This window comes from Corvus cornix, chromosome 5 (genome assembly GCF_000738735.6).
Source record: "Corvus cornix cornix isolate S_Up_H32 chromosome 5, ASM73873v5, whole genome shotgun sequence".
Taxonomy (NCBI): Eukaryota; Metazoa; Chordata; class Aves; order Passeriformes; family Corvidae; genus Corvus; species Corvus cornix.
This window is the reverse complement of record NC_046335.1, coordinates 27,899,767-27,926,126: the sequence shown is the minus strand read 5'-3', so window position 1 is coordinate 27,926,126 and position 26,360 is coordinate 27,899,767. Positions and strand designations below refer to the sequence as shown.

Below are 26,360 nucleotides of genomic sequence, written 5' to 3'. Positions count from 1 at the left end.
TGCAGCTCTGCCGGGAGCCTGCTCCAGACCAGGTTTCCCCTGGGTTTATAACCTTCTCTTGGGCATCCACCTGCTCCAGTGTGGGTCTCCTCCATGGGCTACAGGTGGATCTCTGCATCCCACGTACATCCCCATGGGCTGCAGGGGCACAGCTGCTTCACTGTGGTCTGCACCAGGGGCTGCAGGGGAATCTCAGCTCTGGAGCCTGAAGCACCTCCTTCCTCTCCTTTTCCACTGACTTTGGTGTCTGCAGCACTGTTCCTCTCACATATTCTCAACCCTGCTCTTCTCTGGCAGCAATTACATCTGCACCATATCTTTTTTTCTTTCCTTCTTAAATATGTTATCACAGAGGTGTTACCACCGTTTCTAATTGGCCCGGCCTTTCCTGGCAGCAGGTCCATCCTGGAGCCACCTGGCATTGGCTCTGCAGGACACGAGGGAAGCTTCTGGCAGCTTCTCACAGAAGCCACCCTTGTATCTCCCTCTGCTACCAAAACCTGGCCATGCAAACCAAACACAGTAAGGTTTAGAAATACTATTCATTTCTAGCCTGAATTTACTTAGGGCTCATTTATATCTGATTTCTCTTTTGCCAACATCAATTAAATAGTTCATCCTTTCCCCTGACACCTGAAGAATCTACAGATAAAAATTATTTTCTTTTTAACTTTTTAACTTTTAATTTGCTTGGTTAGACAAACCAGCAAGGTCTTTCAATACTGTTTAGAAAAGATCAGCTCACCAATCATCTGTTCATCCTACTAGTGCCTCCTTGCTCCTTTTCACTTTGAATTTACCTTTTCTGCATATTAGTGTCCAGAATTATCAACGTGTTTCACATGAGATTTTATATATTTATAATAAATACATAAATACGTATGTATTTACATAAATAAATATATATTTACATAAATATATATATTTATGTATATATTTATTTATACTAATTGCATTGCCCAAATTTGTGGAAATGAGGTCAGACTCATGTTTTGCATTGAGGGACAGAGATTATGAAACTCAAATATCAAACAAAAATTGTTTCTTCCCTTCATATATTCCAGGCATTATATATGAGAAACAGAATCACACCAAAGAAAATATATTAATTTACTGTGTTATCCCTGTTTGCTGAATTTCTCCCTAGCTACTTTGAGGTGCTTTTTTTTCTTGCTTTTGGGCTATGAATATCAATGAGTGTTTCATATTTTTATTTCTAAAATATCAGTTCAGTTCTCTGTAAACTTTCAATATTGTGCAGCTCATGTAATTGCATATAACAATAAATCATGCACCTTTATCATACCACTTATTCCTACTCAATGAATATATAACTGTCAAGAAACAACTATGCCATCATATTTCAGTTTCAGTAAAAAAATCTTATTTTATTGTGGCTTTCACTCATTTCCAGATGTCCTCCCTTCCTTGAAAGAGACAAGTCTGGGCGATGCCAGATTAAGATGAAATATCATCATCGCAACATATTAATTTTTCTTCAAAGATCTTAAAATAGCTTTCTTATGCTTTTGCTGGAACATTTTTCATCTCGCTTCAAGGGGAAAAACATGGATAAGAAAATCAACATCATAACTTCAAATTGAGTGGTATATCCTCAAAATGTGGGCTGCAAGTTTAACTGCAGTGGCGCAAACACTGTGCAGAAGTAAACAAATACATCCTGTTATACTGGAGAAACATGTCCTTTTGGAGTCTGCACCCTTTTTACATAAGTAACAAGATGAATGTTAATAAGTAATATTTTCTAGGCATACTTATGAGATATATGCAAATAAGATAAAAAGGCAAACTTCTCTTGTGCACATTTGAACACTATATAGTATTTTCTGAATAGGATGCATAATTTTTAAATTCTTAGAGATATATCAGCACAAATTTTGCTTGGAAAAAGAGCTTATAAAAAATGCTCATCTCATAATCACTGAAGTTATTTTCACCGGTCTAGTGTCTGACAGTATCTACTTGTCTTAGTTCAAATAAGAGAACAGTGTTAGACTAATAACACATATGGTATGAAGTTTTACAAGGTAACTGTAGAGACACTTTTAAGCAACCTAAAAGGCAAATAGAATATCAGTGCTATGTTATACAGGAAGATTTTAGGATATATGAATGTATCTCTAATTATATTTTGTTCATATGAAATACTTTATTTAAAAAAAGCACTTCAGGCTGGGATTACAGTGCCACATAATTGAAAAAGATGGAATTGAAAAGTGTTTGTATTTTCTGGCGCTTTCATTATCAGTCAAGATAACAGTGAGTTAGTGAAACACTACCAAGAGAACAATCAAGTGTGAGAAAGCAAACAAAAAAAAACCTATGTAAAACCACATTGGCAGAGAAACACCAAGTTCTGTCACTCTAGGCTTTTTATTTCAATGCTGAAGAGTGGAAATAGCTAATTTGGATTTTTATTTCTTTTTTTTCTGTCATATGCAGAACATATAACAATTATAGTTAAAGTCTCTTGATTCATTTTAGCAGTTGTGTTCTGGCCATATCTCTCCCTGAAGGATCGCTCATTTTGTTGGTATAATAACCAACCTCAGACTTAATCTAAATACAGATTGGATTATTCTAATTATTTTTATTAGTGAGGAGACTTTTTCATCATTATCATACTGTAACTTGGCATTATGATGTGTTTCTCAAGACGTTCAAGACATAAACGTGCTTCCTGATATCTCACTGCAGACCAGAAAGCTCATGTTCTTGTGGCAAGTTTTGTCCCTCCTGGCCTCACTGGGGTCTTCACCTGGCCTGTGCAGTTGAAAAAGGAGGGCTGAGAAATTAATGTGGTCCAACCTCCCAGTTTAAGCATTTGCCATTTTCATGTGTGTAGAGTAATTCACAATTAACTTTTTATGGTCAAGTGCAAATACAAGCATTTATTCATGACAGCTGAAGCAGACAACATGATTGAAAATGTTTATAGAAGACAGAAATGCTGAGATGGAAGGAAGAAAGCATATGTCATTTGCTTACACTAAGGATACATGAGGTGCATTGCTCTCTTTCACTTACCCAGCCAATTTTATGTCCTTCCTGAAAATGTGGCATTCAGGGCCATGGAGAGAGAAAGCTGCTGTCTGAGATTTCCATCAGAGAATGCTTTCAGGAGCACTCCCAAGGAGCCACCTTCAGAGGTATATTCACGTTCTCGGGCTCAATTTCTGTGAGACGTGATATTTAACTGCTCACAACCACTAAAAGTGGCAGAAAGAGGGAGAGAAGTATGAGAGTATAGGAAAATACTGCTTTTTTTCTTTTGGCAGCAGTAATCTGTTATGTCAAGATAACTGCCTTTGAGATGGAAATCTAATTCCTCAGCACCCTGAGATAGCCACATTTGGGAAGAGTATACTTGCTCATACAGTTCATCTGCTTTTTGAAGTACTACTATGATTCCAGAAGGTTTAAATTTTTTTCTAGAATACCACAACTATAAAATAATGAATAATTCAGTAAAATGTCATAAGTAATAATAAAACCATAGATGACAAGAAAAATTATTAGCAAGTTGTGGGTGCAGGGGATTTTATGTGCCCTGAAATTTTATATTAAACTTAGGCATACAACACTTACATGGTACCAAATATCTTCTTCCTTGATATTCTAAAATTTTAGCATGCGGACACAAAGATTCATTCACCTCGAGAGTTTGCTAGACTCAATCCAGACGTTGCGTTGTGGAGGCAAGAATGGATGGAATGCTGAAATTACAGAACCATGTATGTGAACAATTGGAATCTTATATTAAGACAAGGTCTATTCTGTGCTACAGTGAAGAACCTCCCTTGCTATCACTGAGTTTACCTTTTTGCCATGACTGTCCAGTGTCTCTTGCCTTTCCCTTTCTATAAATAGTGTCCTCCCACCCACCTACCCACATGCCTGGCCAGGAGATACTTATCCCATCCACTGCTTTGAGTTTGGGGGGTTGGTTAAAAGCCCAGCCAGGAAGCACACCCTGCTTTTTCTAACAGTACACATTGCTGTTAAATAGTTGGCATGCTAGAAAAGATGCTCTGCAGGCTGCACGAAGTCCTCGAGCCGTATGTTATGCAGGTCTGTTCTCCAACTCAATTTTGTTTATTTCTCTGTGTGTCAGTGGTAGGATACGGAACTGTGATCTCTTTTCTTATTTAAATATATTAATGTATTTCAAAGGCAGAGGGCTTTTAAAAATCATTATTTCATTGGTGTGTTATCACTTATTTTTAATATGAATTTTTATATATGGTAGTTAGTCATCTCAGAGTAAACAACAGATGTATACACCTATATTATGGTTTAACACTGACATTACTACGAAACAATAATAAGAAAACATGTCAGAAACTTTAATGATTAATAAATATGACAAGAAGAAGAAACACTCAAAGTTCAGTTCTGCTTTCAAAAAAATGTCTGAAAAAGGCATGTACTTCTTTTCAGGACATTCTAAAATGCCAAAATTCCTGATCAGACAAGTCTATATTTGCTGCTATACATGAAGACTAATTTAGCACAGATTTGACTTTTATCACTATTTTCCCCCAGATCATGCTTTCCCCTGCTTCCAGGGTAAACAAGGAATAACAAAATAAAAAGTTATTCCTACAGTGTAGCAGCTACAATAAAAGTGTGTAGATTTAGTCCTGAATAAAAAGAAAGGCTTGTTAATACTTGAAACCAAATTTTCTTTGCTCTCTAGGAGTTTTGCACCTCACTGTTGCTCAAACCAATTTAGAGCATTACCTATGAGGTATCAAACATGACCTGTTACCTCTGCTAAAGGAGTTGAGTCAGTTCAGCCCTTGTCAGTGAAAACACAGCAAATCAGTGACTCCGATAAGGAGAAAGTAGCAGTAACTTAGGAAACAAGTGAAATAGAGTTGGTGTGAATGACTGCAGCACCTTCTAAGAAACTAGTGCAGGGCCAGAGGACAGATCTGACCATCTCAGGATATTAAGGGACATGTACTGAAACTTAACATATTAATAAAATTAATTTATTTCAAACATAGGCATACTGCATGGTATAAGTTTGGTAGGAGATAATCAAGGCCATCATCCATCAGGATGGAAGTAATTTTTTATAGCTGGTTGGAGATGATGGAAAACATTCCATAAATTATCATGTGGTAGCTTACTGTCAACAGCATAGTCATGAGCACTTATGACCTGAATTGTTTAATTGTGTGTGTCAACCCACTAAGCAGCATGATTTAATACTTTCCAACATGATCTCTTTTTGTTCTCTGTAATCTCTAACAGAACTGTGATTTTTAATTTGACTATCTGGGCAGGGGTAACTCAGCAAAGAAGTAACTTTTTCATAATTGCGCAGTATAGGGATAACACTGAATCAGTATATTAAAAAGTTCTCTCTAGATATCTATATATATAAATATACACAGCATTGGATTTATTAATTGAGAAAGATTATTTCAAAGTATTGCAGGACTGTAGAGGCATAAAAGCCCCAAGTCCCGTTGATCAACTAGATGGAAGTGTTTTATTCACTATAAGCAAGAAAACAAGTTTACTTTTCACTTTGCAACTAACAAACCGCAACAGAATAAGAGTAACTGGACTTAAGAAGGAGATAGCAGGAAACCTTAGCTATGGAAAGATGAAAAATATCTTATCAGCAATGTAAGGTGTTACAAACTATTTTCCTGTCATCTACTCCATATTTGTATTCTTTCTGAGTGGTACAATGCAGCATAAAAGTGTGTTGCAGGCAATTCTTGCAGAGTATGAGAAACATAAGTTCAGAGGGTAACTCGTTCATCTGCACACACCCTTAATGCCTCTCAAGTTGTCCAAGTGAGGGATGCTTACAGATAAGACAAAACGATTATGTAAAAGCAAGTCCTATCACATCTGCAGCTGACTGCAGAAAACTTGCAGCCTGGAGCAAGGTTTAGCATCCATTTAGAATGAGACTACACCACAGAGATATATATTTTCAGTAACTGAACTCCATCTATGTTTCATGTTCTAAAACACTCTGTATTTTGTGAATTTTTAATATAACTCTGTTCCTCACTAATGGTTTTCCCCCATATGGCAGCTTCCACAGATTCCAGGTTCCTAAAGCACAAGAAAGGTTTTAGAATTATATCCTACACCATGTATTGATACATTAAAACTATTTATTAGATGAATGAGGAAAAATGCTATTGTAAAATGCAATTTCAAATCTTGTTTAAGCCTGTCAAGAAGGAAAAATAATTCCGAGTTGTAAGTGTAAGAACCACACCAATCACACTACTTTGTTGTTGTTTTCATTTTTGGCATGTACATTTATCTGCTTCCAATTTTGGTTTAAAATACATTCACAGAACAAAGGATCATCCTTTTGTTCTGACTGTACACATTTGTACAGTTTGGTAATTAGACTCTAAGGCACTTCAGCCTTGTGTCTTTACTCTTGTGATCACTTATCAACTCCCTGCTTCAGTCTGGTAATGTTTATGATGGAACAATGAAGTGTCATTCTGCCTTAAACACAAGATACAATAGTACCACTAGTGAATGGATATGATAGTTCTACTAGTGAGTAAATAACCACTGTCAGAAAAGTTATCTCCCTCTGCACAGCTCTTACCCCTTATCTGGAGGATGTGAAGGAAATCATTTAGAAAGTGTCAAATCAGTGTTCAGTACTCAGCTCAGTATTGTTTACCTTATTCATCAATGCCTTGGATGAAGTTGCAGATCCCTCCTAAGCAAGTTCACAGGTGACACCAAGCTGGGAGGAGTGGCTGATACCCCAGAGGGCTGTGCAGCCCTGCAGAAGGACCTCAACAGATTGGACAGATGGAGAGAGAAGATCCTTCTGAAATTCAGCAAAGGCAAGTGCAGGGTCCTGCACCTGGGGAGGAATAACCCCACGCACCAGTATTGGCTGGTGGCTGACATGCTAGAAATCAGCTCTGAGGAGAAGGACCTGGGAGTCCTGGTGAACAACAAGCTGTCCATGAGCCAGCAGTGTGCCCTGGTGGGGCAGCAAATCCTGGGGTGCACTGGGAAGAGCATTGCCAGCTGGTAAAAAGAGGTGGTTCAGCCCCTCTATTCAGCCCTATTGAGGCAATATCTGGAGTGCTGTGTCTAGTTCTGGGGTATTCATTACAAGAGAGACATGGAGCTCCTGGGGTGGGTCCAGTGGGGGCTACAAAGATAATTAAAATACTGGAACATCCCTCTTATGAGAGGAGGCTGAGGTAGCTGGGCCTGTTCAGCCTCGAGAAGAGATGACTGAGAGGGGACCTCATAAATATCTATCAGTATATGAAGGGAGGGTGCCAAGAGAATGGATCCAGGCTCTTCTTGGTGGTGCCCAGCAATAGGACAAGAGGCAACAGGCAGAAACTGATGCACAGGAAGTTCCACGTGAATGCGAGGAAGAACTTCTTTCTTGTGCAAGTGGCTGAGCATTGGAAGAGATTTCCCAGAGAGGCTGTGGAGTCTCCCACACTGGAGATATCTGAGATCCATCTGGATGCAATTCTGTGCCATGTGCTCTAGGATGTCCCTTTTTGAGCAGGAATTTTGGACCAGATGACCCACTGTGGTCCCTTCCAACTCATTCTGTGATTCTGTCATTTTGTGAAATCAAATGAGCATTCCCAAAAGAGGGATGATTTAATGAACTCATCCTTGTTCAGCTTTAATCTGCTGTTATAACATTTTCCATTAATTGTTGAAAAGATTTCAATTTACCTTCACCTCAGTACTTTACAACTAACTGGCAAAGAAGAGGTTTTAAACTTACTGGATTTGAGCTGCAAATGACTTAAGCACTTAGGAGAATTGTATTATATAAGTTTAGGTTGATTTAAAATTGTGAAAGGAATTTCTGAGATGATAAAGAATCTTTTAACTTTTGTATGCTGAGTGTGAATGAAGACTACTAAAGGCCATAGAAAGTCAGAATCCTTGTTGGCAAGCTATTTTTAAGTAAACATGGACAGTATATTTCAAACTGAGATTGTAAAATTTGTTTTACTATACTCTAGGCATTTACCATTCCTATACATCTAAAAATTGCCTATTTTCATGTGACACTATATATAAAGAAATATATGTAGCTAATTTACATACGTCTATGCAGGTAATCCCAAGAAATTTATGGGTTTTGCATTACAGTGTACATTATTAGAAAAGCTAATTACAATCTAAAAGTTTATTTGAAGCCAGGGAAACTACTGACATAAAGGAAGTTAAAGTAATCAGTGATGGCAGTAACATATATATATATATATATATATATATATATATATGATATTATGAAATACTGATTTCCACTACTAAATAAACACTGCACACTTTATAAAATTTTTTCCAAAATGGATGGTAAGGGTGTGATGGTATTGGTAAAGGTGATTGTCCCATTTAAGAATGTTTTTTCCAGAAATAACATTGCTGTGGTTGTCAGGCCCACTTGGTGAGGTACAGATAGGATACAATTCAGGTTGCCTAACTTTAGCAGCCTAGGAGACAACTGCATATTCCAACCTAAGGGGTGGCATCCTCTGTGATGAACATCTTCAGAAGGCAGCTGACACCTCCTTTCTCAGATAGCTGGGGAATTACCCTTCTGGAGGTGGTTCTTCCATTGACTACAGGAAAAGCTTAGAAGATTTATGCAAACAAGATGCTTAATTTTCATATATAAAATTACATGGAATAAATGTCATCATCTGACACACTTTTTCCAAAAATAACATAATCATCATAAGTAGTAGTTTATTAATAGCCCCATTTACAGCAGTAGGGTGATCCAGGTGCTTTAAGTGCAGAAGTGCCTAAATTTTTTGCTGGACCTTGGTTTAAATCTGCATGTTGTGAGCATCTTTTCTCTTTCAGTTGCTGAAGTTTACCAACCCCAGACTGCTTTCAGTAGCTGCCATCCTTAGTTTTCCTGGCTGAGCTGCTGTTGAGATTGCTTTCTAGGCTATTAAAATTAAAATGAGCCAGCATAAACCACTGAAATAACAGATCGTTTCTGCTTGCCTGCTTTGCTAACCAAGTCACTTTGAAATAAATTAGGGAGTGATCACACAAGTAATTTAACCAGTGGATCTGGCAAGCCACTGTTCTCTGGCAAGAGGATGGCAACAAACAGTTGGGGGTTGGCTGGGGTTGGTAATCTCTTCAGCTGGTCCTGTGGGAGCAGTAATGCAGAAACAATTACACAAAGCTCCCAACTGTATCTTCTTTTGAGGGCCATCATTTGTTTTCATCCAATAGTCTTCAGTCCCCTCATTTACCACCAGAAATAATGCTACGGTTTCCTATTTCTCATGTAAATATAGGCAAAAGAAAGAATTTCATATTCTAAGTAAATAAACTTCACAGGATATGACAAATTTAGACACATTTGTATTAAGAGTATGCAACTCTAAATCATAAGGAAACAAGTTCTCAGTTTACAGATTGACTTTTTACTGAAGTTTTTTGTAGAAAAAGAATGCCTTAGAAATTCAAAACAGTGAGATACTATAGGAGAATTCCTGGAGTTGACATAGACTCGGAAAAATAAAAGAAAAACAAAAAGAGAAAATGCTTTGCAACTGTTTTTTTTTTTCTTGGCAAAGTCCTCTTGGATGTTGATGAGGAAAAATAAGAGTATATTTCTTTTTAATTCTTCAGATATAATATGTTTAATACTGCCATTTATTCATTAAATTGTGTGTTAATAAGTCTATTGCTGGGAAACTTGTTCAAAAAGAAAATCTCTACAGTTTCCGCATTGGTAGTGTAGCTATTTGACATTACTCTTATTCTTGAAGGAATCTAATTCTTTGACACAAGAAAGATATTCTGTTCAGCTCTCTTCTGCCCTTCCAAGCACCGCCCTATCTTGTTGCTTTATGAATTGTGTGAATGTGATCTTTAGGTGACTTGATAATCTGTAAAAATTTTTCTTTAAAACCTGTTTGCCCAGATTTTAAAGTTCATAAGATATCATCTATCAGTTAAGTTTTGCATGTGTAATTCTTTGCATTTTAGATAATTCATAATTTGCTTGGATTTTAAAATAGTGTTTCAAGTGTCTTGCAGTCAAGAGTTACACTTTTTAATGAATAAGTATATTTGCCAGCATACAAAATTTATTAATTATTACTGCATTAGGCATTTTTACAAAATGATTGAAATTTTCTGATATGATGTATAAATTATTTGGCAAATCTCTGAAAGGAATTCTACTTGACACAGCTGTGAAACTACTTTAGGACGCTAAATCACTTCCACACTTGCAAGGTCCTTAATTGTTTCTATCATATATTAAAATTGTTCTCATAATTGTCTCTAATCACACAGAAAATGGGAGCCATCAATTTGTTCAAACTAATACTAGTTACTTCTGGCTAAATGTTTTTGTCTTGTGAAGAGAGTTTATATAATTTTGTACTATACTTCTATGATATAAATTTTGCACTATACTTCTATGATATAAATTTTGCACTATTTCTAATTAATGTGAGCAATCAGAATGCCACACTCTTTTCTCACTGTGGTGACTAGTCTTTGCTAGTAATTGAATGGTAGCCTTAAACAAGGTGAGGTCATGAAGCTTATTTATCTGACACCATGAATTCTATGCCTGTGTAAGAGGGAAAAAGGATGTTTTTTTGCCCTCAGGGTATTAGTCATGGTCCATAGGTTCGTGGGAAAAATGTAGGAAGTCTCAAAAGTTTGTTCCTATTATTTCAAATTTTCTTAGACTCCATTTGAATCCCAAAGTGAATTTTCTATTATTCCTTTGAAGGGTGCATAGGAGGGTACCAACAGTCTTTGAGGAGCAACACCTGCAGTTGCATTCAAAGGCATGACTTTTTCCAAGCAGTTTCTGAGCTGCCTGGTATTGTCCCAGGAAGGATAAAGGCCTAGGTTTTTTACCTGACTGGCAGAACATTCCACCACCAATAGAACTCTAAACATTGTTTTAGAAGTAATGAGTCCTGCTGGTTTCATCCTGCAAGACCTTGAAATCCCACAGGGCAATGTGGTTAGAAATAAAACAGAAGGCTGAGGCTTTTAATGAGTTTCCTATCCACAGATGCCATCAAGCTTTTATACTATTCATTTTATTTCTACAGCTTCAACAAAGGAACCCTGAGTTGTGGGCAATACTCTGACAAGTGCAGTTCACAAACTCGGCAGAAATCTAGAGTTTAGACAATAAAAGATCATTGAAAGAAGTAAAAGAAAATCAAAATAATTTAAAAAAATGAACTTAAATATGGGATACTTTACTTACAAAAAGTGAACATAGTGCAATTCAGATAAGCTAAACTGCTTGGAGCATAGAATGAGGACATGTCTACACGTTTCCATGATGTTTACAGAGGTTAAGATGACAAAGAAAAGTAAACTGAATAGGGCCAATGAGAGGTCAGTGTACATTTTGGGGATGTTCTTAAAGCCATATTAAATTAACAATTCTTTTCATTGTGTGTGGATGAACTATTTGAAGTCTTCTATACAGTCAGAGAAAATGAAGAATTTAATGAAGAAGCAGTATGTCTCTTATGAGACGATGAGGAGGAGAGCATCTGTACCTATATACAAGAATGTAGAATATGCGTGTGTGGATTTGGGGTACATTACATTTTATATTACTTTTTTCTCTTTTTACCTAAGGAAATCATCCTTTTCACTTCTTTCAGGCCCTTCCTTATAGGAAGATCATGGCCTGGAATCAATGGGAATAAAGAAATACATGATCCATGGACCTCCAGTTCAGAATGAATAATATCATGCTGATTGTCCTCGATTCATCCTTAGTAAAATATGGAAAATTTTGTGCCTGTAGGATAAAAAAACCTCAACATGTTGAAAAATGTGCCTTTCATCTTATCCTCTCAGCCTCTGTTCAGATACAAATGAAAATTCTTGTTGATAAGCACATAAATATTTTGTTCTCAGTAGTTTCTTCCTGCCGTTGTCATGAACAAGTCTATGTTGAATGCTTTTGGGAGGATGGTCCAAACCAGTTCAAATGCCAGAAAATACTTTCATTGTAACATGAAAAGGGTTATTTTTTTAAGATTCCCAGTACAATTTTGAAGTCTTTGGAATATTCACCAAAAGATATAAATCCACTATAAACCAAATATCCATCAAGAGTTTTTCTTTTTGAGACGTGCACATCAATGATTTTTAGATGATGAAACTTTTGATGGCATAAAAAATATACATTTCTGAAAACAATAACAGCATGGACTCCTTGCATATGTGCAATGCACTGTTCTCTAAATTTCAATATTTGTCTTTATTTTAGTTTTCATTGATACAAGAAAAGATGCAATTGTTAAAAAACCTTTATGAGTTATGGAGAGCTATCAGAACAGATTATAAGTATGAGAACCTTTTCCTGTTCAGCATTAAATTCTGAAAATGGTATTTACTTCATATCTAGATTTATATGTCTGTGATTTCAGCTGGGGACTGCAAACACTGAGTCAGACTCAGCCTATTGACTCAGTCATGGCCAAGTAGGTTGAAAAGAAGAGATGAGTTTGAATGCCTCAAACTTCTGTGTACATTCACTCTAAGAATTTTCCAGGGCTCTCAGAAGCACTTAGACAATCAGTATTTACAGCTCCACATTTCGGCACTTCTCAAACCTGAACATCTCTCATTCTGTCTTCTGTTAGTATCTTACACTAATTAGCTGTACAGTGTTTAAATTTTACTATTATTGAAAGGAGACTCTCATTCTGTCTTCATGTTCTCTTTGAAATGTCTTTCTTTTTTCTAATATCATGTGTTTAAATTTAAATAAATCATGTGATGCTGTCATAAAGACAGCAATGGAAGAATTGGCTTTTGAAGAATATATATTGTGTATATGCTGCATAACCATATATGCATACATAGACATACGTACATGTACCATACATTACTATTACCAAACCTCATTTGTACTGAGCAAATTAATGCAGTATTGTAGTGGTTTACCTTTTTAAGTGAAAAACTTCCAGCTGATTATAAATTAAGCAGCACCTAACATATAATGCTGCCAGTAATGACTAACCAGATATCTGCTGGTATTTCCCAATACTCGTTATGTATTACAGCTTTTAAAATAAAATTGAGATTACTTAATATTAAATATATAGCTTGCAGTTACACATTCTTATCACACTCCCTAAATCCTTACTCCCATATTTCTGTCTGCAAAGCTTAATTCAACACTTTTTGAAATTAATTGGCACTTTTAGAATGAAATTTTGGCATTTCTCAAATCTGAACATCTCTCTGTTAGTATTTTCCTAGCAATGAGCAAATCGTGCAAATCATTGTAGCATCTAGTTCTGTACAAAAGTCTAAAATTCCAGACCTATAGCTGAATCTACAGCAGCATATGTGTCTGCTCAGCACTCCAGTTCCTTCAAGTAGGCTCTGGTTTGGTATGAGAACCCTGAGCTCAACATTTGGTTTTGACACTGGTATTTGGCGCATAGACCAATTTTCTAGAAATGTCCACGCTGCTTACTATAATTTGATAACATCCTGAAAAAGGTACTTAATATTTAGTAATGTGAATGAAGGAAAATTAGTATTAAAGTAATAATGGTTAAAAAACGTTCTGCTTTGGGCTTATATGGCTGTTTCTGGTAAAGCCATAAAATTCCTTCTTTGTCTTTCAGTGACCTTCACAGTGAAATAAAGGGAAATAAAATATTAGAGAAGGCAGAATGACTAGTTTTAGAAAAATATGTTGTAAATTATGTTTTTTCTAGTTGAGTGCAAGTTTAGTGCTAACTAGTATTTTGAACACTTACCATGATATATCAAACAGCATGTGCTTTCTATTTATATTGGTTACCAATCTCAATATTCAGAGGAAGAGTGTATAAAGTTAACAAGCAATTATTTGGCAAATTAGTACTCAACAACCCTGAGTAAATAGGAAGTTTGAAACCTATCTGTTATACAGCTACTTTAATTTGCATAGCACACTGGTGTGTTTGCTTTGCAAATACTTTGCAATGAATCATCATTTGTACTATACAGTCCAAAGAAAAGCAATCAAAATTCACAGCAAGACAATGAAATTAATTATAACTGTTGAATTCTGTGGTGGTAATTCCTCCTCATGCAGGAAGATTAATTGCATTGCACTTTCCTTGCACTCCACTAAATGATCTGATGAATGTATAATCATTTACAGATTTTTCAAATGCTGAAAATTGATTACCTTTGATTAGCTCTGATCTGCACAAAGAGCTCTGACAGAGTATCAGTGAAACATTACAACATTACAGACAAAGTAACAAATGATTTAATTACCAGTGTGCTTATTAATGTTAGATTCCCTGCAGTGATCCTGGCAAATCAGGGACCTGTAATAGACCTGTGGGTTTCGCTGAATTCCATTAGGGTTTAAATAATATTTCTCACTATTTCTCAAATCCTTCTTTTCATGGCTTCTTAATAACTCTAATTAATTCTAATTTGCACAAAAATCCATTGCATCTCCATAAACTTTTAATTAGATGTAAAGTAAGATAAGTCACTGCTGTCAGAGACTAGGGAAAATGCAAACTGTGGCTTTATATGCTTCCAAATAAGTTTTTCATTAACAAAAGATATTTCTCTGCAAAGCTTTTTAATGAAAGTTTAGAACTAATTTTGAATTAGGCGTGTGTTTCAGCTATACACTTTCAGTTGCAAACATAATAATAGTTGCTTATAGATGAAGCGAGTGGAAAAAACAGGATGGTAAAATGTTTAGCTGACAAAATGGTAAACATAAATTTAATACTTTTTTTATGTATTGCCAATATATACATTCACTCATTTTGTTAATTGTGGTAGATAAAACACTCTGATTAAGCAGCTACACTGTACACTGAAAGACTATTTGAAAATTAAATAGCAAAGGAACACTAGCCCAGTTACAGACCAAGCTGAATGTTGTTGGCACAAACAAATCAGGCTTTTCTATGCTTATACTCGTGAACACTTAGATCAGTTCAGATTGGCAGCTTCTGTGGTTTTCCCTGGTTTTATGTCATTATATATGACATTAAATTATTATGAAGCAATGACAATGAAAACCCAGATGATCAGAGAAGTCAAACAGAGCTAAAATTAAGCTCTGTTTCTGCAAATGTTTCTTAGAGAAAAAAAAAAAAACAAATGTAGGTAATTAAAAGCTTATTTAACACTGAAGCACCAATACATAGACAACTTATAATAATATTTTTGTATTTCAGTTTTGTAGGAAAGGAGGGACTGTAATACCGCAGGTGTTACTTTGTCATTCGTAATGCACAAGACGGAAAACTTAAAAAATAGAAATATTCAGCCCCCAGTGTGGATGATTACATTTATTACATTCACTGCTGTCAGCAGCTGAAAAGCTATCCATCACACTGAAACAGCGATGAGAGTCAGAAGTCTCTTTTTGTGGAGAAATATTGAAGTCAGATTGTTGATGTCAAAAGTCAAACTCTAGTTCAGCTATCTGTTTTATGAATCTGACTGAGACACATTGTGCCTGTGTTCAAACTGATATCTAGCAGAGCTCATTTTAGCAAATGTGTGATTTAGAAGTCAGAAAAACATTCGTACCAGCAAAATATTAAGAGGAAACTGATAGGGCACTCAACTGCTTTTATATTTAAATATCACATCATTCAATAATAATGCATCATTTATTTTTCACTGATTGTTATAAAACTTGCTGTGTATGATACAATGATGTTACCGTACTTGCATACAGTAACCACAAAAATATTTTATGTGCACAAAAGCATTTGAAATATGACCGCTTTTACTACACTAATGAAGTTTTTCTGTTGACAAGAGTATAATTTTTTTTCAATTTATTTTGGATACACATACATAGACATACATACACACACGTACACACGTGTGCGTATATATATATGAGAGATGATACATTCAAGTAGTTCCAAAAGGCAAGCAGAAGACTTACATGGAGGTATACTGACATAAGGATGAAGCAGTGCACATATAATAGCTGAATGAGAAAATCCAGTGCAGACATGATGAGAAAAAAAAGAATGTTTTAAGCCCTTAGAGCCTGATTAACGTTCACCATTGGAATTATCTGTATTTGCCGACCGCAGCTACCACTGTACTTTGCTAGCATAGGAGAAATTCTTAGAAAAGCTATACTGAATAAAAATGTCTAAATGTACTTTCAACTCTCTAATTCTTCAGGTATGACTTCTGAAAAAGTGAATAAATCAACTGCTGCTTTTCATTTCATCAGAATTTTTAAAACAATTTTACAAATAATTGGGAGGCAAACAGGTTCCAGATAATAAACTGTATTCCATTAAAAAGCACTAAAAATAAAACAAGAAATGTACTCACAGCTTGGGGAGTACTACTTAATATGAGTATCTTCAGTAGTTTACATTGAATATTTTAAAAGCGTTTCTTAAGGAAGGTGCTTTCTAGCTGAGAGAAAAACGTATGCGCTACACGTTATTGAACTTGCTACCGTCACCGCAGATTTTGTTCTGTTTAACAAAAACAAGCACAGTTTGTGAATTCAAGTCAGGGAGTTCCTTTTATTTTTGCTAATTTCACCATCCTTTCTCTTTTTAAGCACAGCCCTCAGGGTACATGATGTAATGGTCACCATTATAGTACAGAACAGGAAAAAAGGGTATCATGAAATGCAGAATTGAATGGTATTCTTAGAAAAGAAAAATGTATGCCAGATTTTTTCCAAGGGAGCTCTACTCAAAAACAAACAAATATGCAGATACTGTAGAAAGCTTCTTGAATCATCATTAGTGGTTAGAAAAAAAATTGGCAGAAAGAAAGTGGACGGTTTAAAAAAAAAAAGCAAGCCAAAATGGAAGGACTAATTCAATGATACCAGATGTAACACATGACTGTGGGGATTGAAGGGTCATGAGTTTGAGTCAAAACTCAACTTCGAGTTAATTGGCTGGCAGTGGGGCTGCACAAATTGCAGAGATAGAGTACTTGTTTCCTAGTGCAGGAGGTCAGCCTTCTTATGCATTTGCACCCTTTGCATGGCATCCAAGAACTAACACTTTTATTTGCTAGAAAAGAGTTTGCTTGCTTGTCATCTTTTTAAGGAGAAGAAAAAGAACTGGCTGAGCATAAAACAGAATGACACATTTAAAAAGATTCAAAAGCTGCTCTGTCTTGAACTACATGTATTTCCTTCTTCGTTTTTTTGTCTCTACAAACAATCCAGAAAACAAATGGTACACAATAGTTTCAGGGAATATTTTAACCCAGTGTTATGAATTCATTGATATGAAAACCATATATAAAATATGTAATCTTAACATATTTTCCCTTTGAAAAGACCAATATAGTTCTTTCCACCTTATCCAAGTTGAAATGTTATTATGCTTAAAAGAGGAAAATAATTGCGGTTACTGACTTTGCTGGGGGAAAAAAATATAATGTTCCTTAAAACATTTAAATGGGCAAGTGGGAAGAAATTTTTTTAAAAAAAAGCTTCTAGCTGTGTGCGTGGAAACTCTGGCTATGTGCCTGAGACATACAGCAAAAAACAACATATGGAACTCACCAGTTCCTAAAATCCCTTTCCACAAAATTCATGCCACTCCTCACCACAATAAAATGACTCACAGAGGGGTGTGTTTTATGCCTCCCAGGCAGAACTCCCTAGTCCACAATTAGTCTATCTATTGAAAGGCCAAAATACCTTATTGTTTTACTTGCTGTATAATTATCTGTTATGATGAACTGTGATTCTAAGGACTATTGTCCCTAGGCTTGGATCTGTGTGTGGAGCAGTTCCCTGGCTGAGACCCAGGAGTGGACCTTCCATTTAGAATCCATGCCTGAGTGATTTCTCCAGTCTCTCCCTGGCTGGCTGAAACAGGGACTGTTTCTGCATGATTTCTTGGGTTGATGAGACGCAATTATGCCTTAAATGAAGTCATTCATGTCTGCCATTTTGTTTGCATATTTTTCAGCATTCACCTGTTATTAGACCTGTTTTTAAACTGTAAACTAGTTTCAAGTAGACTTTTGTGTCTAATGCGGTTTGGTAATCAGAAAAAAATATATATGTAATGTTTTCTTCACAAATCACTCAAGCAGGAAATCTAATAGAGTGATTTAGAAGTAAAATAGCATTTAAGAATGTCCCAGACATTTCATTTCTGAAGTGTTAATGTATAAAGATAATAATCTTGAGATATTAAGTAGGATTTTTAATGTGTATTCTTTAAATAACCTTATCTGGTAGAGAAGATTGCCAAAACAGTTACTTTACACCACTTAAATCTGGTAATGCTGGCAGTGTAAACAAAATACTACTTTAATATTTAGGAATATATTTGTGTGTACAGCAAGGTATTGTGTGCCATTTTTCAGAATTCCTTTAATGTCTTTAAACAGCCAGATTTTCTTTTGCAAAGCATTTACTTCTGATTGCTCTTAAATTATTATAAAAATTCCTTCACTATGTATAGAATCTTCTAAGTAGTTAACAAATAATTTTCTGCTTTCATTCTCAGTGTCTGGTAAAGCTTTTCCACAAAGCAGTTTCCAAGGTGATGTTAGGTACAATGCTGATAAAAGGTAGCCATGCCATGAAAACAAATACTGTAGAAAGAGCTTTGTCAATTTGTATTAAGCTGGATATATTTTATGCTAATTTACCAAATCTTTTGTTGATTTGTCAGGCTTCTGAATGCTTTTATTTTTTTTAATGAAGATGAGTGAATTTTGATAGATGCAATTTATGTCTGAGTATCTCCTCCCAAGAAACAAATTGCTTTGTCACATTTTTCCCAATGGTAAATATAAAAGACAAAAAAATATGTAGTCCTGACAGATCTTTATGTAATTGTAAAGCTTAAAACACAAACCAATTTTCAGATATTTGAATGAATTGTATGTGTAGATCACTGATTAAAACTGTAAATGTGCTTAGAAAAAATTCCTCTTTTCATATTGAATAATCCCTATAGCTAAATATAATGAAATTAAACTGACAATATAACCTTTTTTTTTTAAGTTTATATAAAACATTGGAAGGAAGTTGTGAGTACTTCTAAGTGCATAATTTATCAGGGTAGAAAAGGGTTTTTTATTGTTGTTGTGGGCTGTTTTTTTAGAAGAGACTTGTACTAAGGTGACCTCTACTGTTTAAAAAAAAGGCTTGCAAAAGCAGCCCTCTCTTAAATCATCCAACAATCCGAAATTGCCAAGACGGACATGGATACTGCTGTGCTTAAAACTATTTATTTAATTCACTGCCGTTTGGATTACTACAAATGATTTTAAGGTTTCTTTCTCATACATTGGAAAGTTCCCCTGCCATTTACTTCCTAGCCATTTGCGTGCAGATTCTGCCTGTACTGGGATCTCTGCCATTAAATTTTCTTCACACTGAAGGGTTTTCTCTGCTCCTGGCGGGGCGAAGTCATGACCCAGAAAAAAATTGATTCATGAATTCTCAGGGTGCAACTAAAGAAGAGAGGAAATATGCCTTGGCTGAGCTCCTACTAGTGACAATTTAAAACCTGTAATTAGTTTGGATTCAAGCTGCAAAAGGAATCTGAATTTAAAATGCATTAATTCAAACTGATATATTAACTTTAACAAAGTAGATCAATTATTATGTAGAATCATTATTACAGTCTGTTTTGCTAACTGTTGGATTCCAGACTTTATTAACTTAGATTTTATTAGAAAATGCAAGTAATTGCTTGCGAACACTTTATGTGATGGTTTTCTTGGTGAAAAAGAACTTTTTATTGGGGTTAGTTAGCTTTAACACCTCAGTTATGGATTCTATTTTTGTAAATTCCCATCATCCACATGCAGCACAATGGTTGAGGCCACTTACCCCCCGCTGATATCAGGACCCTACATCCCCTTTAGCTAACTCCCTGACATTTCTATGAACTACACAGCTGAAATGTTATACAGTAATTAATGTTGATCCTAGCACACACACAGCCTCCAGTACAAATTAGGATAGAAAAGGTTATCATAATATTTTGCTAGACTGTTTGGTAGACTTGAATTGCTCCCTGTGGGGGACAAACAAGAAAAGGTATTTTTAAGGTTTGCATGCTGGAGGAGCATCCAGGTATTTTTTTCAGATAAAGTAGAAACTGTTTTGAACATTTGGTCTGGGAAATGTTAGTCTTGATATTGGCATGTTTTGATACTTGTGTGGTTGCAGTCCCTTAGGAGTAGTTTGCCTGTGGTATGTGTTTTCGAAGATGAAACAATGTATGGTGACTAAAACTCTGAACCAAAGCTCTGTTATCTTGTGGAGTTCAAATCCAGGTACAACCAGCAGCTGGATCCTCTCGGACTGTCAGTGGTGTCTGAAAAACACTCAGAGACTAAATAATTTAGATTACACCATTCTGACCTGTATAATTGTTTAAATGAGTAATGCAGCCACTAACTGAAAGAGGTCAACCATCTGTAGAGGAAACATAGAATTTGGTTTCATTTCCAAACAAACTTTTGAAGCGCCATACTGTGGGAGGTAGGGAAAAGTCTGCTGACAGATCAATGGCTTATCTGCTACACCAAGGTTAAAACTTCTATCACTTGTAGAAAGCAATGTTAATAGAAAATGCTCCTGAGAGAGTAGGCTTAGAACAAATAAAACTTGATCCACTCAATATGCCATTAATTGTCTTTTTAAATTTTTTGTGCTTTACGATGAATGTGCTTTAAACACTTGTGATTAATATTGTTGGATTCTCATTACTAAGGAAGACCACAACCTTATTTAAATATTTTTGAAAAATTAGATTCAACATGGAATTGCTGGGTGGTATATGGCCTGTCAGTTTTCCTTTTTTAGGGAAGAAAAACCCTACAAAAATTGCTGTTACATTAGAAAGCACAATTTCACATCTCTTCTGAATACGTGAAGAGAACAGGTTCCTCATCCAGAAGCAGGCATTTGTGCACGTGTCCTGAATTTTTTTATTTAGCCCATATAAGTGCATAATATTTGCCTTTCGACCTTGAAATGTCTATTTTCATGAATAAAAAAAGAATTTTGCATGTGTAAGGATATTTTTTAAAAATTTAAGTCCCAAGGTACAATTTGCCCCACCAGTTTGTGCACAGCAAACTCTATGTGAAACATTCCCAGTGACTAATGTAATCTCTGTAATTTTGATAGCATATATAGTGGCATCAAAGTTTTTCCCTGTCATTTCCTGTCTTGATTTTTTTTATTTTTTTATTAGAGAATATACTTTATATGCAGGCTGAACCTCACTTAACACTGCACAAGATTGCAACTCGACAAACATATATTATTGAATGATGCCATTCATCACATTCAGAAACAGAAGTGAAGGCCAATTTCATTTAACAGACAGTGTGAGGATTGCTGCAGAATGCACAAATGGTACTTTGTAAATGTTGCACCACTCATTTATTAAGACTCTCTTAAAAGATAACTGTTCTTTGGAGACACAAGACAGAGTAAAAGATTTCGTACTGAAATTAGAGGAAACATGTTTTTCCCTGAATACATGCTCAGACTCATATAAGCTCACAGAAACCAATACAAATTGATGAGTTGGAGAAATCCATTATGATTTCTCACCCAGTGGTGAACTTTGTTCTTTTATATGGGGAACAGAGTAAAGTTTGGATTTATCCCAAATCTATGGTTACCAATCCTCCTGCAAAATTCTTATATAGTAGGAGGCTAGAACAATGTTCTCAAAACCCAATACAATAATGATGAAAAAGGACCATATCTGTGCCTGAAAAAATATTCAACCTTTTCAGGTTAGGACCGGATTACTCCAACCCAGACTATTCTAGTAGGAAATATTCATCACAGGTCTGAGAATTAATTTGTCCCTTTATTTACTTTATCTCTGAATTCTTTGCAGCTCAGTGCCCTAACCTGAAGAAGTAAGGACTAAATTATGTCCCTCCTAAGACTGCCTTGTCACCAGATGCAGGTTTAAATATAGGAGCCCAGAACCTATATTCTCTAGCTTCTGGTTAAATATGTTAGCCATTGTAACATATCAGAAATATTTTGGCCCCTAGAGATACAGTGAGACAAAACAGAAAGGGATAATTTGAGAGTCAGTGAAGAATGAGAGCATGAGCTGTAAATCTCAGTATTCTGTAGGCATGTCAAGATTTTAGAGAATCTTGACAGGTGTTTCACAAGGAGTGTATCACAAATAGGTCATATGAGGCATTGACTGGGAATAGGTATCTTCCAGAGATGGACATACAACTTGTTCTCGTAAAGCAATGGTGTCTTGTTAATCTTGACAATTCAAACTCAGAACCGTTCTACCAAAATTCAGTCATTCAAGAATTGAAATTGAGTCACTGTCCTATAAATATTACCCCTCAATAATCTATATCTGACATTTCAGAGGAAGGTGAAATTCCAGTCACACACCGATAATTCATTTGTGTGTCCTGCAGTATCACCCAGGCCAGGCATTAGCATAGTATTATCTTAGAAATATTTGACCCTTTTTTAATAGACCATTTTTCTGAAAAAGTTTTAGAAATGGGTTGTGGAATTTCAGCAATACTTTCTATAAGAAAATTTCCAATAGATATCCTTTTATGCCCATACATAGATCATATTTTTTAAAGTTTAAAATTTTGAATGTAAAAGCATAAAATATTGCTTTGTTGGCACAAATATATTATTTTTGCTACCATAAATATTCTGTATTACAACACATTCAAAATTATGTAAATAATCAGATTCTGCTAATTACATTATCTTAAGTTAGAGTCAGTTGAGATAGTTGGATTTTAAATAGTGTGACTGAAAAAAAAAATCTATTCTTGAATAGAAAGCTTTTGTAGGTAAGCAGGAATAGTCATCTGTATAAAAGATAAAATAGGGGCTAAACGCTTCAGGGAATTTGCAAAATTGCTGCCACACACTCTGAGCACTTGACAGCTTGAACCACCCAAGCAAATGAGGTCTAAGGAATGGATATCCAGCAAGTATAAAAAGGCAGCATGATCTTCAAAATGGGCCATGTGAGGGAAGCAAGCAGCGACAGGTAATGACGTTCAAGCAACAGATCTTCACTGCCTGTTCTTCATTCTTTCCTAAATTACTGTGTTTCAATAGAGTAGACAGATAGATTCATAGAGGTACAAATTAGGATTGAAATTTACAGTCCTCATAATGACATCTGTGAACATGAAGTTCTTAAAGAGTTCCAAATATGGCATTTAAATTTGGTGATTTGGTCTTTGCCAAAAGCAAGTAGATAGATGGTAAATAAATGGTAGATTTTATGGTAAAGGGTTTTTTGTGGGGTTTTGTTTGTTTTTCTAGGTAATGGTGAACATAAAAATGATACTAATGCTTTATCTGGTAACTAGTAGCCACAAATTAGATTCACCAAATTCGCTCTTAGAATATGAATATATTTTCTGATCTAGGTAAGGGGATCTGCTGTAAGTTCCAAACAGAAAGCAGACTATTTAAAAAAATACATGCATCTTTTAGTTCTAGTAGCAGAAGTACATGAGCAGAAAACAAAGTTTGTTCTATTTTGTGGTACATTAATCTCTGCTAGTTTACACATTTTCTGCCAGTTCTTGAATATGTGCATTCCTAAACTAAGGTTTATGAACATCATGAGGAACACATGCAGTGCAGCTGATGTTTGTCATTATCTGTTTTATACATCATCAAAATCATGATGTAGGAGTGTCATGTTATGGTACTATACTGCCACATTTAAAAGATGGATATTTTAAAAGATGGATCTTTTAGGATCCTTTAAAATATTTTAATAGATTTCCTATCTGTTAATTGATAAGCCAGTTTTCCACATCCTGTTTAGATGGAAAATCTCAGGATATTGATGTGACATGATAAGCTCAGTTTCACATACCACCTACTAGAACTGCTTTTCATTCCTATAAGCTTACCTGTCAGGTCCCATTAGAGGAGATGCAGGTTGATAATTCAGGGTATTCACCAGTGTAGTACCCACTTCATGGTTAGTTAGGGCATTGGCCATCTATTTTGTATTTTGAAAAGATAACTTTCTTTTAAAATGATGTGCAGAAATGCAAATTAAAATAGACTCATATAGTTGTGATGACACTTTTTCCATTTGTTACAGTCTTCGCAATATTTTGTATTTTTCTTCAAGCATAATTTTGGACACATTTAAATATAAGAGACACTAAACTGTCATTTAAAAAAAAGTGTTTTGGTGAAGTGCTGGAAGGCCTAAAAGACTCAGGCGAGAGTAGGCAAATGAAAGGAACCAAAACTTTCTAGTTTCACACAAAATATTTTTATATTATTTTAATTTAATGTAATCATAGTACTGGATTATTGACAGTGTGTACTAAGGGTACAAAGTCCTGGAAAATGAAGATTGCACAATCTGCTGCATAGCTCACATTGGTAAGACACCATTTATTTTTACAGTGTTTTATTCTGTAAAGATAAAAATGAGTAATGATCTGGAGATTCTATAAGAGAATACAATTTCTTTAAAATCAATACAACATGAAAAAGAGATAAAATTTAATTTCTAATGGGAAGAAATGCTGGTTTATAATTGCAGTATACATTTGTATTTACTGCAGACAACATGCCTTCTCCTTTAAAGTATTTTAAGAACTGTTTAAGCCTCTTTTAAGTTACCAAACCTGGGACCTCTTGTACAAATCTGTGCCATCACATCAGCATGTAAGTGCACTCTGCATAAAAAAGGATGGGGATTGATTTAGGCCGCACTACGGAGCCAACCCCAGGCTGAGAGTAGCTTTATTCTCTGCTTGTTTTCTCAGCTTTTTATTCATTTGCAATGAGGGAGTGTGGTGCTTTTTTGAAAATGACTCTCTTGATGAGGCCTCTGATTGTAAAGTACTTTCAAACTGGGAACTTCACCACCTTTGTTGCTGAGTGGATAACTTTTCCATTAAAAAATATGAACCTGCTTTCCACCAGTCCCTTTCCTCCTTTTCATTATTGTTCATGTGCATCGAAAGCGACTTTCCATAGCAGACCACTTACAGGAAGCTAGCAAAAAAGATACCTGTGTTCCAGTGCAATTGCACGATAGCAACCAATATTTTCATAGCCAGATGGTACTAATAGCAGTTCTCTAAATGCAACTTGAGTATTTATCTAATCCACTTTATCTCTGCAGATCTCCTATAGGCTTCCCATCCTAATTTCATCTCCTTACAGTACCTGCACACCTAGCATGGAGATAGGAAACAATTCAATGAATTTTAGTTACAAAAGTAACTGATTTAATGACAGATTTTTAGTGAGAATTTGTCCCTGGAGATGCTATCATTTCTGCAGACTATTCCTCACTACCCACCCTACTTCCGCTCTTTGGATGTTTCTGCCTAGACCGAGCCCACATTGCCTTACTCTCTTGCTCTCTCTCAGAAATCTCTGCTTCCTTCCTCATGAAAATTGGATGTTTTTTTCTCATCATGATTTGGAATTTACCTCTTCTTTACACTAACTGTTCTTCCTACTATTCTATGGCTGTAGCTGTCAGATCTTCAAATCAATGGTAATTTACCAGTGAAAAAAGAGATAGATACTTAACATTTTAGCAAAAGTTTGGGCAATATTTAGCACTTGAGTGTTAAAAGAAGTGAGAATTCAAATTGTCAGCACTTAGCACTTTCATTCATATTCACTAATCTCAGGAAATTATGTCCTGAGAAACCGGCACATACTTAAAATTAAAACAGGCTGTTTAAAAAGGAGTCTGCATGGCATCATATTTGTCAGTATTCAAAGTAGAGATGATTATTTTTCTTGTCTTTATTAGATTGGTAGCTGCATCTCTTAATAATTTATTGCCTCTTTGTTTGCGACATCCCAGGACAAAATCTCTCACAACCCATTATTGGAAGACATTACCAAACTCTGTCAAATTTGGATGTCAGATTATGTTATACATTATAAATTACAGCAGCAGATGTTCTTTTAAAAAGTTGTGGTTTCTTTAAATGATCTAGCTGATGCAACTCTTTGAGTCACTGTGGTGAGAGACAAAATTGATGACAGGCTGATTTAATGGTGCACTTTTTAACCAACAGTTTGAAGAGATTAGGAGGTTGTCAGAAAGATATCAAGAGAGGTAAAGGGATTAATTTCAAAAGTAGTTTTAAATTAAAAAATAAAGAGTTTATTTGAAAACTCTTTTATAGGTGGGAGTACCTCTATGGAAAATGGGCCATGAAGAAAATTTTTCATTTAGTATTTTCTTTTCTTTTTTTTCTTAGGCAGATGATTTCTGGATGCTCAGTACCCTGCTAATTTTCATGGAAAAATGTAATGTGAACATTTCTTGGCA

The 26,360-nt window shown here is 35.4% G+C and overlaps 1 long non-coding RNA gene across 1 annotated transcript; it reads right to left on the bottom strand.

Moving 5' to 3' along the window:
* Positions 1–904: 904 nt before the first annotated feature.
* On the bottom strand, positions 905–16,496 carry LOC104684482. Its single transcript, XR_750967.2, has 3 exons — positions 16,378–16,496; positions 3,610–3,737; positions 905–3,230 (listed from the first exon to the last, which is right to left on the bottom strand). It is a non-coding gene; the product is annotated as an uncharacterized LOC104684482 (long non-coding RNA).
* Positions 16,497–26,360: the final 9,864 nt, after the last annotated feature.